Below are 18,805 nucleotides of genomic sequence, written 5' to 3' on the forward strand. Positions count from 1 at the left end.
ATGAAGTTTTGGCAGGGAATGAACAAACTGATTTCTTTCTGCTTACTGATGATGTCACAATTTATTCTGTAGCGAAGAAACACAGCCCTTTAAAGGGATACTCCACCCCAAAATGAAAATGTTGAACAGAGATGACGAACAGAGCTTTTACGGGTTTGGAACGACATGGGGGTAAGTAATTAATGACAAAATTTTCATTTTGGGGTGGAGTATCCCTTTAAGCCAAGTATTGCTTTGACATACCATGCCATCAGAGACACTTTACATTCAGGAAACTGAGCAAAATGATATGTCTAGACATTAATCTACATCCAGAGTGCACTTCTCAGAGCGTCCATTTGTGCGTCTCTGAGGATAGTAAAGTAAAGTTGGGAATGGAAAGCTGCTGGGATGTGTGTTCATATGTGTCCTGGTCAGCCCTCTTCACTTTGATCTGCTCCCTAATTCAATAAGACACCCCTGCCAACAACTCAGAAATCCCACAGAGAGTCACTCTGCAGTAGCGTTTTAAAAAGTTATGGTTGGGGAAGAGCCAACGACCAAAATTTTTTTTTAAATGTGATTTTATTTTTAATATTTGTGACTGTGTGGGACTAAAACAATAACATATACCTATACATAAAAGGCAAATGCAAAGTAGCACAAATAATGAAATGATTAAATATTTCCAAGCCTGTATTAAAAATCTTACTGTTCTTAAATCATACTGTAGTTGAAGGAACACCTAATCCGGCTTTATTATTTTTTGAAGAATTCTGTCTAACAACAAGTTTAGCATCTGTGCCCTATAGCTTGACAAAGTGAGCATGACGTTTCGATCAATGTCTCAATGGGGTGTTTGTCTTGAAGGAGTCATGCATTAAAAGCCATTAACAGGATCCTTCTTTCAATCTGTGTACCTCATCTGATGATCAGCCCCTTTCACCGGTAATTACAGCTTTAGATGCATTACATGTGCACAAGTAATACTATTAAAGAAAGATTGACAACAATTATTGCAGAATAAAGAACGCAGGATTAAAATACAAGAAACAGTCAGTGTGAAAAATGATTTTAATGAAAAACAAGGTTTAATGGAAAACAAAGCAACATAAAAAGTTTTGCAAAAAAAAAAAAAAAAATCTTCCTTGCACCATTCTATCTTCTTATAAAGCATTTATCTTTCATAAAGATTGCAATAGCTCTGATCTCACAATAATCTGGGACTAAAAACAAATAAACATATGTACCTATACATAAAGGCAAATGCAAAAGTAGCCACAAATAATGAAATGATTAAATATTTTCAAGCTGTATTCCAAAAACATCTTACTGTTCTCTAAATCATACTGTAGTGAAGGAACACCTAAATCCGGCTTTATTATTTTTTGAAGAATTCTGTCTAACAACAAGTTTAGCATCTGTGCCCTATAGCTTGACAAAGTGAGCGGGCATGACGGTTTCGATCAATGTCTCAATGGGTGTGTTTGTGTTGAAGGGTAGTCATGCATTAAAAGCCATTAAAGGATCCTTCTTTCAATCGCGTAGTGTGTACCTCATCTGATGATCAGCCCCTTTCACCGGTAATTACAGCTTTTGGATGCATTACATGTGCACAAGTAATAACTATTAAAGAAAGATTGACAACAATTATTGCAGAATAAAGAACGCAGGATTAAAATACAAGAAACAGTCAGTGTGAAAAATGATTTTAATGAAAAACAAGGTTTAATGGAAAACAAAGCAACATAAAACAAAATTATTGAGACAAAGTTTTGCAAAAAAAAAAAAAAAAAAAAAGAAAAAGAAATCTTCCTTGCACCATTCTATCTTCTTATAAAGCATTTATCTTTCATAAAGATTGCAATAGCTCTGATCTCACAATAATCTGCCGAAAGCGAAAAGGTTAGGCAGCAGTAAAAGATAAGGTAAAAGGACAAAAGAATAAGATATTGTTCAAACAGGCAGCATTTGACTGGGACAGTGAATATCTGAAGCTAAAGTGCTGCTTGTTTCACTGGCATCAAAAGATGAATCTTTATGAAATTTTTCCAAAAATTTCCTCTGCTAATTACTTAATTCTGTGTCCCATGTTCATGCAGTAGTGCATTACTGTGGGCTGCAGACACAGACTTGATGGTCTTGAAAATGCCATAACACACAGAGTCCAAGCGTTTCCATATTACAAACAATCCGGCAACCCTTTTCTTTTTATTTAGTGTGTGTTCACTCTTCTGCTGTCTCTTGTGCCCTGCTAGTTTCCTCTGAGCTTTCTGCTCCTATACAGAGTGTCATTTTGCTCACAGCATCCCAGCAACAATACATCCGGATTTGCCGAAGCTCTCTGCGGAAAGATTTGCAGAAAACATAGTAGACTAAGGGGTTGTACACTGTTGAGCATTTTGCAAAGAGGCAGGGCAGCAAGCTGACAATGGGCGCCACGCTGTCTTTGCCATCAGAGTAAAACATGGTCCAGAGACTGATGAACACGTAGGGCGCCCAGGATACAATAAAGCCGGCACTGATCAGGATGGCCATCTGAAACAAACAAGAAAAAACTGAAAGCAAAAAACAGTTAAAGGAATATTCCACCCAAAAATGAACATTTGCGTACAAATTTGCATCTAAGATGTGGATGAGTTTATTTCTTCATCTGAACAGAATAAAAATGGGCGCCGTCAAAATGAAAGACCAAACAGCTAATAAAAACATCACAGTAATCCACAAATAATCCACACCACTCCGGTCTATCAATTAATGTCTTGTGAAGTGAAAAGCTGACTTCAAACTTGTAAAATGTGAGTCCTGCTGAGTATTGCTGTTGTGTGGATTTCTTGTGGATTATTGCGATGTTTTTATCAGCAGTTCAAACACTCATTACTACAGAACACACACAGCTGAGCAAGTTATATAATGCTTCATTTCCTCAAATTTGTTATGATGAAGAAACAAACTCATCTACATCTTAGATGGCCTGAGGGTGAGTAAAATTTTTACTTTTTGGGGAACTATTCCTTTAAAAGTGATTCATGTTGGACATGCTACTGCTGTTGTAGTCTGGGGGAAAGGGCACTAATACATTAATTCAAAGTGATGGCTCCACATGAACCATTTGATAATTAAGGCTTATGAACAACATATGCTGTGCTTAAGATTCAGATCCAGTGAAAAGATTGCAGAAATACCTGATTACAATTTTGATCTTAGCTCCAGGGGGTAAAGACCCGACAATACACTATTAAGCTTTAGATGCAAATGCCTGGAAAATTACAAGGCTATTTCTTGGAAATCCTTTACATCCATTAGTGACCTTTAAGGACTGGAGGAGCTTGACCTTTACCAATTTCTCTCACTTCTATAACTTGGGCACCGAACAAAAAAAAAAAAAAAGTTTTAGGTTTAAAATTTTAGATCTGAAATCAACTGAAAAAAAAATGTTGTGGGCAGAAGGTGAAGCTGGGGTGTGAATCAGTGTCTGTCACTGTAGCAGGAAAAACTGTAAGCTTCCTGCAGATGTGTGAACGCTCCAGGGTTTGCACGTCCTGTGACCCTGCATGTTGTTAAAAACTTAAAAGGCAAGTTTGCTGATTTTCAACCAGCTTTGTTTTGTCTTTCTCCATGTTGCCTGGAGAAAAAATACAAATGGTCATTTACATGTACCACAACAATGTAATAATACAAAGCTGGTTGAGAAACATCAAACTTGTCCTTTAAAAGAAATAATAAAAAAAAACCTAGCCATAATTTTAGTGTACATACTGTCAACTAGAAGGAAATTTTTAAAGAAAGAATGCAGTCAAAACAATATCTGTCCTGAAAACCTAGCTATGCACACTAAAGGTCATATTAAGGCTATTTTGACAAAATTTCGCAGACAAAAGGGGTCTATTGTCTACAGCTCAGACAGAAGCCATTTTAAAACCAAGTAGTTTTCTGTTAGTCTTGGCCATTATGGCAAATCTGTGACCAACTTGCAGAATTTTGCCCCTATGTAGATTTACCAGATTGTATGGTTTCCTATTGAAATGATCAGATTTTGCCTAACAACAGTAAACGTGAGCATAGTACTAGTGTTAGAAATTTGAACGAACCCATTAAATTGGATGCCTAACTTGTCCCACACCATTCGTGCTATGGAGATGAATGATACCTTATATTGTTGCAAACTTGACTTTATTTTGTACAGTACATCCCAGTGCTCGGAAATTGTGTAAAGCTGGCCAGTCAGATTGGAGCCTGGCAATTTCAAGAAAGCTCTTAACATTTTTGTGTGCAATTTCGGATATCCCTTACCAGGGTGACTTTCCTCTCAACGGCCCCAGAGTTGGGCAGGTTATCATTGCTCTGGACGGACTGATAGGCCTTGTGGAGCTTCCAGGCGATGCCAGTGTAGGAGAACAGGATGACCACACATGGGATCAGGGTGCACAAGATGGCCAAAGCCATAATGAATGAAGAGCCATTTAAGGAGTGCTGGTACCCAGCCCAGTCCACAGAGCATGCCAAACCAAAGGGTTCTGGCCCATATCCTCCCCATCCCAGAAAAAAAAAAAACCACCCAAAAAAACAGAAAACACACACATAACACACATCAATCAATATACTGATAGTTTTTCTTTGAAATTTGCTTCCTGGAACAGAGAGATAAGAAAAAGTTATTTGATACTGTTCTTCATAGGGGAAAGCTCATTCTTTAGAGTTTTTATCAAACATGTAGAGGTTTAGCCATGCCTAGAAAGACAACTGATGAATCCTCAAGTAAATCCCACTGCCAATAACCTATTTTTCCTCATTTAGAGTTTCTTCTTCGTAAATGGAGAGGCAATGTGAAGGCAATTAACAGGTTGGTAATTTGAAAATGAAAAGGAAGATGGAGTAATGAGAAACTGTCTAATTGAAAATGAAAATGAAACTGTTTAACTGGAAAACAATTGGGTGTAAATTGATCCCTCAAATTAAATATAAAACAACATTAGCGCAAATCTATACCCCAAATTTAACATTAAACACAATTAAATCAAATCCTATAATCCCTCCATTGACCTTTTCATGCATCATTAAAGATTTCATGGATAGATGTTTCATGTGTTTCGAGAGCAAATAAGCAGTTATGGTTTGGGTACAAATTAAATTAAATTCTGTGAGTCCTGGCATTTGTGGTAAAGCCAAAGAAACAATCAAAAACACAAATACCATTCATCTCTCTATTCTGATTTTGACTGTGATTACAATGTCATTAACATTTATATATATTTTTTTCTGTATAAAATTATATTTATGACTGTGAAATTCCCATGTCTGTAGACAAGTTATAATGATATTTTGTTTTCTGTATCAAATTATACACTTTTTTACAGTAAATATTTATTAGTCTGGGTTTAGTTTTGAAAGTCAAGCAGTACACAATCAAACACAAAAATAAAAAAAATCAATAAATACAGACTCAAACATTAAAATTCTACATAAAATATAAATCAAAAAAAAATACACTACACAATTACAAGAAAAAAAAAAAAATATGGTTCATTAAACACACATTGAACTTTTGTGTCCCCAAACCCAATGTTCTTAGATGCAACAACAATGAAATTAAATTAAATGCTGAATTAATAAAGTAATGAAGGATCCTGTTTTTAAATGTTATTTAGGCCTTAATGGAATCAGCACAGCACCTGATTTCGGAGGGTTTCCTGTCACCAGATATCTCACTAAACCCATGACGGCCAGGGTCATGATGCTGGCCACACTGAAGAAAGTATCATACCTGCATCAGGGAATAAGGAAGAAAAGTCATAGTACAGGCAGGGAAGGGTCAAATATTGTGCCTCCAATCCAGGCGTGGTTGAAGGCAACATTTGTGGGGGAGAGGGACGGATGTGAGAGCGGGTACATACTGTGGAGAGCCATAATGTGGCAATGTCAGTCACAGCCAGATTGACCGTGAGGAAAAAGCTCAGAGAGCATTATGAGAACACTGGAAAAAGAAAAGCCAGGCAGCTGTTACCAGAAATCAGGAGACGGCTGCATTGCCACAGATGGATTCATGAGAGAATGGCTGGAAAAAAATAAGTGTTAAAAAGTAGAAATCTAATGGTCTAAATCCTAAATCCAATCATTTATGATTTTAGAGACTTGTAACATTGTATCTTCACTTGTACTGTATAAGATAATATAACATTACATTCATGCAGCCAGAGTAGAATAAGTCACTTGGTATAAGTAGAGTATGACACTTGGTATATTTGGTAGAAGAGTAGAGAGAGGGTGACACTTGGTATGTGGGGATTTGGCAATGCCTGGTAAATGATCAGAGAAGATTTCTGATATTTCTGAAATGGGGGGTACAAAATAATATTATTTTTGTTTAGTTGTTGGAAAATGTAGCTTAATTATTTCCTGATTTGATGGAAATGTGTGTCTAAATTTTGTGTGTAAAAGAAGTCGAGAAGAAAGGGAGATTAAATAATGGATTTTAAAAGGTTTAAATGAAGTAAGAAGTGTCGATGACTGTTAAATGAAAATATTAGCAAAATGGCTCAGCAGTAAAAAAATTGATCTCCAAGCGATTTACCATGGTGGAATAAGGAGTGTGAGAACGCTATTAGAAGGAAAAAGGAGAGATCAAGAAGGTAAGAGATTGCATAAGTATACAGATTTATGAATATAAAGATCGAGAAAAAGCAACAGGAAAAGAGGGGGGTAGACGGGCAAAAGACAACATTGAGAGATTTTGTGATAGAATAGGGGAGCAAAGGAAGTACATAAGAGGAGAAGTATGGGTATGATCAGAAGGATGAATTGGATAAGGAAGGATATGGAATATCCTGTTTTTAAATGAGGGGCAGATATAGCAATATAAAACTGTGACTTAAAGCAGGAAACTGTTTTGTAATACATTATAAAGTAAACAGTACGGAAAATCGATGAAGAGTTTATTTAGAGGGAAAGGGAGGAAGTCACTACGAGGAGCAGCCTCATCTATGGGGGAAAGAGACAGGATGGAGATATATAATGGATGTCCCGTTTGGAAGACGGAAACTAAAACGAGCGCTGAGGATAATGAGCAGAAACTACTCCGGGGCAAGCTGAAATCAGCGATTATATGATCAAGCAGTTAAGTGAGGAATCATTGAGAGTGAATGTTGGCGTGCTATATCACGTGTGGGAAATGGGGGGTGCTACGCATAGGTGGAAAGAGAGCATTGTGATATTGCAATAAAGAAGACCGGGAAGGATCCAAATAAGCCGGCTAGTATAGCCACATAGCCCTTACATCTCATGTAGGGAAAGTGATGGATGAGAATGATACGATAGATTTAGTATATTTTTTGGAAGAAGGAAAAAATACACTCCAAAGTTTTAGTGGAGGCCCGGTTAAACAGATGGAAATCCAAGCTCTGTCACGAAAGAATACTCCGTATTGAAAAGAATAATTATAGTCTGATCATTAAGTTGGGGGCGGGGGAAGAAAATGGGGGTTAATTGGAAGTAATATTTCTTACGCAAAGGCTAATAAGGGTGAGAGTAGGAGATGCTAATCTCAAGGAATTAATAGAAAATGGTTCCTCAGGGAAGTGTAATAAGTCCAGTACTTTTTTTTAGTAATGTAAATAATTTTAGTAAGGTGTTTTGGTAAATCACCAGCTTTGGTTTTTATTATGGGAAAAGCAAGGCGGTGATGAGGTAGGGTCATAATAAGTATGTAAGTTATCAGTGGACACAATGTTATTAATTTTCTAGATAATGGGGAAGTTATATAACCGGGAAATTCGAGAACGTCAGTAGATCTTGGGGAAGTGGCTAGATACTAGACTTACATGGCACCTTATGATAAGGATGTGAATAGGGGTAAAAAGAGTTTAAATGTAATGAAATGTATGGCAGGACAAGAGTGGGGAGCAGATTAGCGGGGCGCTTCATATATAGCAATGATAAGATCAGTTATCGGAAGTATAGCATATGGTGTTGGCGGCAAAAATCACAGTTAGAGAATAAGAAATTCAAGCACAGGCGATGAGAATTTGCTGGGAGCATGGCTTACAACAAACACCATAGTAGCTTGCAAGTAGAGATAAATTGCAATTTAATATTAGAAGGAAAAACTGTAAGGCTTGTATGGACAAATCTAAACTAGTCAGAATGACGGTACATCCAACAGGAAAATATTAGGAAATGGTGGGAAAGGGGAATGTAAGAACCATAAGAGTTTGGGTGGGTGGTAGAAAGAAGATTTATAGGAGAGTGGGGATACCAATTATAGAGTGTTACCAAGAGTAATATATCCGGCATATCTATATGGATATGCCTCAGCCAGTAGTAGTGGAGATAAGACATGAGTGAAGAAATCAGGTATGGAAGTGGAGAGCAATGAGTGAAAAACGTATACGTGTTGTAAATAAGGCAGAGAGTAGGGTGGGCAGTCAATGTGCCATTTTTAGAATTATGACCAGTTGTCAACTTTGAGTTGATTCTGTTTGCAGGAGTACAAATCAGGAGCAGTAATATGTTCAGATTCTTATTAAGCAATAGGTAGTATCTATAATCAAAATCTGAATCAAGGCAGATCTTAATCATGGAACTTCTTCAACATCTAGAGTTGAAACAAATTCAAATAGAAGTTGTGGGTCCCAGCTCATGGAAATTAAAGGCAAATGCGGAAGCTGTCAAGTGTAGCATGAAGATAGGGTAGAAAGAAATTTAGGTTATCACATTAGTTTTTAAAAGAAATTCAAATCAGTAATCCGGAGGAACTGATTAAACAGTTGGCAACAATATTGGATCATGAGAGTCAAGGTTAGCCATTTTTGCAATACAAAAGAAAGTGGGAAAAGGTAGGAAAAGAGGGAGAACTAGAAGGAGGAAAGTATAAATTACAAGTACGCACGCTGTGGACATACGGTTTGAATAAAACTATCTAAGCAATCCAAGGGTTTGTGTGAGCAAATGTGGGATGTTTGAAACGTGAACATGTTGGTTTATAATTTATTGTTCAAAATTTATATTTTACTATTGTCCTGAACTGAATTGTTTCAAGGTTATAGTTGACTATTAGCGGTGAGATACAGTTTGACAATATGACAACTATCAATAAAGTAGGCCTATTATTGTGCAGGATTTCGTTTGTTGTTGGCACGCGGTAATGACATCACCTGGCTCATTCTCATCTGCATCTTGTCGCCCCAAATCTATAAGTTGATTATGATAACACGTCTTGTTGATCTGACTTTTTAGTCATGTTGACTGTTATGTTTGCTAAAACGTTGTTTGAAGATGCTGTTGAAATAATGTATGCTTTTATGAATATATATTTTGTAAGCTTGAAGGATCCCCACCTTTGCTTTGACTTGTTTTGTTGGTTCAACCTTTGAATTATTTGTAATAAGCAAATAGACTGTATGGCTATATGTGGTACAGTCTCAGTGCTCTGTATAGCCAGTCCATTTCTTGCATTTTACCCAATACAGTATATGCATATATTTTTTTTCAAAGCTTTTTTGTTCATCTCAGTAAGCTGAAGAATCCATGGAAATACCAGTGAAAAAATCTAAATGTCACTGCTAAGCAATCATGATGACTCTTCAGCTGAAAAAATATATTCTACGTCATCTGTTCGTGATGAAAATCCCCCCAAAGATCAGTTTTGCAGACCCTGGGTTGAAAAGCAAGGCATGTCAATCTAGCCAACAGCAGTATGAAGGCAGGAAGATATCTGACTGATTCTCTTGTGAGGTCAACAGTGTTCTTAGAAATATTTTTAAGAAAAACAAGAATGGTCTTTTGAGAGATGGCATCTGTGCAGTAGTAATCAATTTTACATTTTTCACTTCCAAGCAGCTGCAGACATGGAGCCTGAGGTGAATTAAAACAACTTAAGCAACCTTAAGTTTAATATGTATTAAAAAGACTGTCCATGTAAAACCATAAAATTGATATGTTCCACATCTGAAAGGAATGCTATTTTTTGTTTGCTGATGCCACTTTTATATCTTATCATCTGTGCAATTATATATGTTTACATCTGCTGTACTGCTGTACATAACCAAAGCAATAATATCCTGCTCCTTCTAGAAAAAATAAAAAAAAAATAAAAACTTTTTCTTGTCTTTAAGAAATCATGTACTGTATGAATCATTTATATTGATTTATCCTTTAGTTTTAATAGGGTCTTGTATTACTATTATCTATTTATTCTCACAAACTCACACCTATTTATCATCTCTTAATGAATTCAATTAATTAATTCAATTCAATCACATCACAGCATAAAAAACAGTCTTGCATAGATGTGTTTGGAAAATATTTGTCAAAATGAGGAGTTAGATGGTTTTAGTATCTGAATATCTGTTTAAGTATCTGAGTATATGTGAAGTAAAATTTCTTTCAAGCCCTTGTTTGACTTTAAGTAGCCATTTTCACATTTTCTCTGACCTTTACAGTTAAAGAGAAGCGATTAGTAAACAGAAGAGATGGACGGCTGCACATGAGTGTCGTGCTTAATACTTGTTTGTAGATCTGTTGTTTAAATTATTACTTGCTGCTAGGAAGGGATATTTAGTTTTCTACTTATTACTAATTTGTATTTTCGCTGTAGTTTGGATTTTTGATTGCAATTACTTGTAAATATAATAATCGCCGTGGGCTAAGAAGGAGCCTGTGTTATTTTTATTGCTCCCTTCCTGAAGGAAACTTCATTACTAATTTCATTTATTTAAACTACATTTTGTTACCCCTATACCGGTTACTTTTAGAATGAAACCTACGCTCCCTTTCCCCCTCCCATCTTTCCACTGTAGTATCCTCCTCTCTTCCCTTACCTACCCATTTCTCATCTCTGGGTGTGAATGCAGCAACTGACACTTTATGCTCTACCTTTTGTCTAGACAATATTTGTCCTCTCTCCTCCAGGCCAGCATGGGCTGCCCCTTCTAACCCCTGGTTATCCAATGTTCTTTGTGAGCATTGGACCAAACTCAGGGCAGCAGAGAGAAAGTGGTGCAAATCAAAAGATCTTTCAGACCTGAGTATGTATCAGTCTTTGCTTTCATCTTTCTCTGCTGAAGTCCTTACTGCCAAATCTTCATACTTCCACATACTTCCTTTTTTTTCTTTCTGACTGGAAGACATCAGGCAGTACGGGTCGGCAGTAACACATCCAGCACCATCACACTGAACACTGGGGCCCCCCAAGGATGTGTGCTGAGCCCTCTCCTCTTTACTCTGCTGACCCACGACTGCACACCGTCACACAACTCCAACGTCTTTATTAAGTTTGTGGATGACACGACTTGTGGTAGGTCTCATTAGCAACAAATATGAGACAAACTACAGGAGCGAGGTGAGCCGCCTAGCCGGGTGGTGCAGTGACAACAATCTCTCTCTGAACGTGGAGAAGACGAAGGAGATTGTTGTTGACTTCAGTAGAGTGCACACTCAGCATGCTCCTTTTAGCATTAACGGTGTGACTGTGGAGAGAGTGAGTAGCACCAAGTTCCTGGGTGTGCACATCACGGAGGACCTCTCCTGGACCGACAACACCGCAGCACTGGCCAAGAAATCACAGCAGCGTCTATACTTCCTCCGCAAACTGAGGAGAGCCAGAGCTCCGGCCCCCATCATGTGCACCTTCTACAGAGGCACCATCGAGAGCATTCTGACGAGCTGCATCACTGTGTGGTATGGTGCCTGCAACGCGTCCTGCCTGAAGACCCTTCAACGCATAGTGAGAGCAGCTGAGAATATCATTGGTGTCTCTCTTCCCTCCCTCCAGGACATTTATGGAACCTGTCTCACTTGCAAAGCCCTCTGCATTGCAGGTGATCCCACACACCCGTCACACAGCTTCTTCAGTCTGCTGCCATCAGGGAAGAGACTACGGAGTCTCCAGGCCAGGACCAGCAGACTGAAGGACAGCTTCATCCATCAGGCTGTCAGGAAGCTGAACTCGCTCCCGAACTTGCCCCCCCGTCCCTCTTCTGCCCTAGGCACCACTGAACTATGAACCCCCCCCAGGTTCCACATCCCCAGGGCCTTCCACTCCCCCCTCCCACTAATATACGGTGACATGCAACAGTCATTTTGTGCGGCATTGGTCTGCTCACTACCTCATTCAGCATAGAACTGACGTCTTCACTGGTTTGCACTCTATCTGCCATGTGCCTTGCGCTGCTTTATTTAACTTTATTTTTATTTTTTTACATACCATTATTTGTATAGTTGTATCTTATATTTTATATTTAATCTGTATCTGTCTGGATTTTTAGGCTCTACTGTTAGTGTTATCTGTATGCACCATGGGTCTGAGAGTAACGCAATTTCAATTCTCTGTATGTATGTGCTGTACATGTGGAAAAATTGACAATAAAGCAGACTTGACTTGACTTGACAAGATCAGCAGCACTCCAGACACATGTAATTTCTTCAAAACATTCCACTCTCTCCTCTGTCCCCCTCCACCACCTCCCACCACTTCTATAACAGCTGATGATTTCGCCACATTCTTCACAGACAAAACTGGAACAATCAGAAGTCAATTCTCAGCCCCACACTCACAGGACCTCAAACCAACCTAAAACTCCCATCTTCTCTTTCTGTCCCCTCACTGAGGCAGAAGTAAACTTCTCCTCTCCAGCCACCCTACAACATGCCCTCTAGACCCAATCTCCTCACACCTTCTCCAAGCAATCTCTCCTACACTCTTACCAGCACTCACACACATCATCAACACATCTCTCCTCACGGGTACCTTCCCCACTGCATTCAAAAAGGCTCGCGTAACCCCACTGCTAAAAAAATCTACATTAAACACTTTTAGACAACTACAGACCTGTCTATCTCCTTCCATTCATAGCGAAAACCCTCAAACAGGTTGTTTTCAACCAGATATCATTGTTTCTTCCACAGAACAACAAAATGAACGCTAACCAGTCAGGTTTCAGAAGTGGCCATTCAACTTGAGAGACTGAGCTTTTTCTAAAGTTTGTTGGAAGCAGGTCTTTTCACATTAGCACATTTGATGCCACATTACTGAGATTTAACTATGTCAACATCTGTTCATGTCATGTTCATAAATAGACCTATTAATCCAGGTAGGGACTTTAACCTTATGACGGTTAAAACAGATTCTCAGAAAAGCCTAACAGGTATTCTTTAAAGCTGTTGCATGACAACAGTGGCACTCTGACACTATAAAATTTCACTGCTCTTGCATTGATAGCAGAGTACACAGGCAACTGTTAATTAGAAAAATAATAACAGCATGTTTTTTCTGCACTCTTTCTATTGTGAGGTGCTAAAGAGTGATTAAGCAAAAGAACAATATTGCTTTATATTTTGTTTAATCTCACTCTAATCAGACAAATCTCCTGACGTGGCATTGCGTCCTTTGCAGAAAAGCATTAAACTGGTGTTAATTTAGTGTATTGAGCTGTTAATTGTTTACATAACTAAGCTCTAAAGATAAGGTTTTAAGTGCTGCTCATTTACTTGGGCTCCTAAAACAGTACATTATTGGGAACTAGAGAGAAATGGGGTAAATTTGTCAGATATTTCTTAGTGCATTCTTAGAGATTTGCACACAGTCAAGAGATGTCTCTGAGAGCATTACAAAGACGTTCATCAGCTCAGTGATTTTCTTTGTACTGCTCAGTGGACCACAAACACATACTCTTGAGCACATCAGGTGGGCACTTAACGCTGGTCTGCGCTGGTGTCTGAAAGCTGAAAAATGCTGCCTTCAGTAGGAGTGTTTATATTGCATATGGTACAATTTAGATACCTTTGTATGTTTGTAATAACCTTATGTACACTGTAAAGTTTATTTTTTGAATTTGTAAAATTATCATTTCAGTCTTCATAATTTCTTCAAAAGTTTACTTCAAAATTTCACATTTAATTTAATGTTACTTGCTGTTTCTTTGTAATTATTTGTGAAAATTTACTAGCAAATTTGGAGTGAAAAATGCTTCAAAATAAATTCTACACCAAATTTTTTTTTCAGTCTTGTTTGTGAACAATGGAGAAAAAAAAAAAAAAAAAAAAAAAAATATATATATATATATAAACATATAACTCTCCCAGAGCGCATGGGAGGAGCAAGTTCAGTGATCTTATTCCTCTGACCTTCAAAGAGATGAAAAGAGCATTTCTTTTTCACCAAAGTATATGCACATTCATCTCATGGTATGAAAGCATGTATAGATTTTTTCCCCCAGAGTTTAATACATATTTAAAATAAAAGTATAAAGAGAGAATAAATGCAGTGAACCTAGAAGAACCATTTTTGCTTCCCTAAAGAACAGTTCTTATAAGAACCATTTTTGTTTTTAATGTGAAGAACATTTTAAAAAGCCTTTTTTGGAATTCCTTGGATGTTTAATGTTCTTAATGGAACTATTCTCTAGATGGCAATAAAGAACTTTGTGTATGTAGAACCGCATATATTATACTTGAATTGATTCTCAGAGCAAGACTTTTTCATTTTTGTGTATTGATGAATATCAAAGTGTAGATAAATATCAAAACATTTATCCATAGTGAGCAATTAATATTTCTAGGTTCATAGAGGTCTCTACTGGCATTTAGTAGATCTCTTTTAGCAGTGCTATACATAGCTAAAAAGTCATACAACACTCTAAACTAGATCAAACTTAACTAGCATGGAATTAGTGTAAATACAAATTGTGTTGCCTTTGAATGCTGCTGAGGAGAATTGTTGCAGAATATTTTATTTATGTTGTAAAGAGCTTAAAATGGTCCTATTAATATCTGTGTATTTAAAATCTGATGTAAAAGAGCTGGTGAGAGTGAACGTATATGTCGAGTGAAGCCTTGAAGATGAGAAGCGCTTTCTTTAGAACTTTATGTGACTGTATTTGTATGCAATCGTTCATCTCCAATTATACAAGTGATTCATTAACGTGTGTAGTGACTTTCATCACCTGCTAGACTTAAATACCTGAGTTTTTTTTGTGGAAGTAACTTGTCTCAGTTGCAATATAAAATAGATTTTGGTTACCATGGCTTTCTGACTTTGAAATTTCTTTCTATACATTTCTGTTAATAATGGTGAAAAGCATAATGTACTGCATCAATGACATAATCTCCATCTAGATTCAATATAGCACTTCTGGTTAATCTGAATGCAGCCTGGGACAGAGGCTTGATTGATTATTTTATGTAATTTCATGAGTGATTAATCTGTACTTGAGGCTTATACTGACCGATTGAAATAATGACTAAAACTCTGGATTGCAAGGCTTTTGAACATTGTACAAAACCATTGCTTGGTCATTTCTAGTCAGTCAGGTCACCAGTGTCAACAACTGATATTTCATAAATTGAACTGTGCATTCTGCATCTAGTTGGTATCTAATGAGTTGCAGCTTGTTTAGCATCAAATCTATTCTGAGATAAGACGTCATCGAGCAATCATTTACATCATAGGTAACATTTAGTTAATACATTCAGGATAACTAGCTAAAGATGATAGCTATGGAACAAGCTGGTTTTGAGCTTGTGTGGTGGTCATTAGCTGGTCCAAGCATGTTGTGATGAAATGATGGAAAAGGCAATTAATGGTGTCTAGTGATAACAGTGTGCGAATGTCTGCCAATCCCTTCTATATAAAAATCACAGAATTTATGTACACAGTGTAATGTAACATAAAAATATATATGTATGGATATGTTTTGTGTGAATGTTTCAGTTTCTCAAAGTCTCATTTAAACTAAATGCATTTATCAAATCTGAGAATGTGGATCCTACAGATGATATATTTCACCAGTGGCAATCATTCCTATTTAAACACAACCTGGAACAAGGTTATGAATCTTTTTATCACTCTTCAGACACTCAACATGACTTCCTAGGTATAATTCAGAGGGTTGTCATTAATGTAGAAAATGTAAAAACATTGCTTGTATTTTTCAATAGCAGTGTGAAAAACCAGCACTTACCAACCACCAGCAAGAACGTTCCCGCACCATAATCAACAGCAGGAGAAAGTTTAGAGGTGTATCGATCCATTCCAGCTTCTCCGTCTGAATTGACTGCAAATGTCATCCAGGGGTTTCAATTTCACCTCCACTTTCCCAGGAAAAAAACACTCCAGTTTGACATCCTGTAATCATAATCATTTGCATTGTGCACATAGCACATAATATCTCCCCACCTTTTTCATTCAGAGTAATCCCCCATCATACACGGACGACTTACGCAAACTCGTTCACCTGTGTGCTGACTTCAGCTTGCACAGGAATCATCGAGAGCCATCCTGTTGATTAGGATTACAGCTGTCACTGGCGTGTCATTGTGACAGCCCTTAGCGTCAAACTGTCCTCCTCATTACACATAGCTTATGTAGGTTCCTGGAGCTTCATTATAGCAAGATATACCATAGAAAACGTGTCAAGATCAAGTTCTAGAATGTGTCACTGTCACTATTGCAAACCTATCATAAACAGGCATCTGTCACAAATTGTTAGATATTGCAGAAGATACTGCGCATGAAACTTGGCATCATGTGAGTACATTGAGCACAAAGTAATGCATTTGGATGCTAAGAAGCAAGTGTTGGCTGCTGCTTATCTAAAATACTCAAGTGTGCCGTTTTGTATTAACAGAAAGCTGTTCCTGTAGTCTATTTGATAAGATATTATATATTCAGTGCACATATTTCATTTTCAGTTATCACTGTTTGTGGTTTGCAATATTAAATTCCAGAATGTCTCTTAAAATGAAGCATCGGGGGGTGGCTTTGTATGCTACTGCAAGAAGTTATATCATTATACAGATTAAAAATAGTCTTAGAAAAAAATAGACTTCAGAAAATGTCAGTCTTTATTTGAAATCTACAAACTGGAATGTTTGATTTGGAATAGTGCGCAAGAGTATGGGTATAAACACAAGTGGTAGTGAGCATTTAATGTTTGTCGTGATGATGTTTCATGTCCCAGACAGCCTCTGTAGTTCCATTTAGCAACTTTTTATTTCAAGACACACACATACTGTACAAAAAAATCAAGAGTGCAATGTAACCATTAAGTCCACTGCTGTTCTTATTAAATACTATTGTTTCTGGGTTTTTCAGTTCCATCAGGAAAGGTAAATGCATTAACAAAAAAAAAAAAAAAAATTATTTTGGGGTCGATGGAACCAGAAATTCAGAAATGTAAAGTTAGAACATGACTGTATTAAACTAAATTAAATCTGGGGTGAAGATCACATTAAGTCTGTATAGCCCAGTGATCCTACATCCTTTGAATTAGTATGTTATGGGTTATTGCTCCATGCTGTGAGAATTATAGCACCTGTCCTGGACTTTTTTTTTATTTATTTTTTTACCTGACCTTTGATCTTGCACACTCTCTATCCCTAGCAAATGTCACTGCTTTTCTTTATTATCAGGATGCAGTATTCGACACCAATGAAAATTAAATCATCAACAATATTTTAAGGGCTCTTCAGCTCTCACTGAAGGACTTAAGTTAGCTTTGTACTTGACCTTTAAGCCAACACAAATCATATCAGCCTCTTAGTTCTTATTATAATTCCATACTCAACACTGAACAATACTACTTTTGTGTATAAAAATAGGCACATACTGTACTGTATGTAAACTCAAATAGAATGATGAATGAAAAGACTTGAAACAGAGCACACAAGTCATATCATCCATTGTAAAAATGTAGTACACTTTTGCATACTTTTGAAAAGAGTACAGAAAATAATATATTTATTGTAATTGCAATCTAAATGTAATGTTTTTGGACACACTAATTGCATGTTATTTACAATTAAATGAAAATATCTTTCTAGCTCACATCTGCATTTATTTTAAATACACCCTAGTGAAAAATAAATATACTTGTATTTGAAATACATTTATTTCATGCTAAGTATACTACAAATACATTTATATTTTTCTGTGCTTAATAAAATGTCTTGCAATTGCAATTTAGTAATTTAGTATGCTAAACTGGAACAACTAATTTTGTACTTCAATGTACACAATTAAGTGTACTATATGTAGCAATTTTTATGACTTGTTTTTATTGTGTGTTTTTGTCCTTTTTGGAGCTCAGCTCATTATATAATGCTGTTGTATGGAAATGAACATCATAAGTATGTGCACAGTGAGCATCTTGCTTTGTGTTTCACGCATGAAAGAAAGGCATGGAAGTGTGTGCAAACAGATGATGCTATCAGAGGATGCAATTAATTCAGTTCTATTCTACCTAGAAACATTCGGGAATCATAAGGAAAGGACATAACACAGAACCACTGAGACAAACAAAAATATACATTCATGTAGAAGATTCAAAAGGATGATAGCTCAAATATTTTTCAGAAAGATTGTTTACTATCGTTTGTTTCCATTATTCATGTCCATCATTTGCTCTTCATTATTCCAAGGGACTTTTTGTCCTTTTTAGATGTCCGTGCTATAGCAGCTGTCGGTGGGTGGAAATCTTTTAGTTTACTGGAAATGTTGGGAATCTAATGTGGAAAAATATGTATTTATCTTTTCTATGCATTTTATCATTCAAACCATTCCACTTCAATTTCTCCCGAGTCTGTCAGAACATGCGTCATCTACAGCACTAGCATTAAAAGCAAACTTCCGAACAGCTGAATGGATTTTCAGCCTTCGCCGTGCTATTTCACTGTTTGTTTCTTACAGAAAGTCCTTTTAGAGTGCTATGAATGTATGGAAATGAATTAATTTTGCTTAAAGGTTGTGGAATTGGCTACCAATGGTTTAGAAAACTCTTTACACACAATTTGAATTGAAAATTGTGAGCAGGCCTGTGACCTCTCACACAACATA

General features: G+C 36.9%; 1 pseudogene; it reads right to left on the bottom strand.

The window, feature by feature from the left end:
* Nucleotides 1–1,769: 1,769 nt before the first annotated feature.
* LOC122141029 lies at nt 1,770–16,050 on the bottom strand (annotated as a pseudogene).
* Nucleotides 16,051–18,805: the final 2,755 nt, after the last annotated feature.

Source organism: Cyprinus carpio, chromosome B20 (assembly GCF_018340385.1).
Source record: "Cyprinus carpio isolate SPL01 chromosome B20, ASM1834038v1, whole genome shotgun sequence".
NCBI classification, from domain to species: domain Eukaryota; kingdom Metazoa; phylum Chordata; class Actinopteri; order Cypriniformes; family Cyprinidae; genus Cyprinus; species Cyprinus carpio.